Here is a 277-nt window from a genome sequence, read left to right as displayed (position 1 = left end):
AAACACATTAGAAATAATGATGAAAATAACCCAGTGTTTCAAGACAGGATTAGATAACAAGCATCACATCCTTCCTAGTGTAAAAGTGGGGTCAGCCTGGATTTATTCCAGTGCAACCAAGACCAGAAATCTGTCCTAGCACCCTCAGTCCCACAGCGGGTACGTGGCCCGTTCAGCACTCGCCGCCGGCACCAGCCCTGCCTCAGGATTCCAAGCCACGGGAGGTTTCGGAGCAGCTGCCCCGCCATGATCCCAGGGTGGGATCCCAGGCAAATGG

Source organism: Apaloderma vittatum, unplaced genomic scaffold, assembly GCF_000703405.1.
Source record: "Apaloderma vittatum isolate BGI_N311 unplaced genomic scaffold, ASM70340v1 scaffold8276, whole genome shotgun sequence".
In the NCBI taxonomy this organism is placed as follows: Eukaryota; Metazoa; Chordata; class Aves; order Trogoniformes; family Trogonidae; genus Apaloderma; species Apaloderma vittatum.
The sequence above is the reverse complement of the archived record's forward strand: the minus strand, read 5'-3'. Positions refer to the sequence as shown.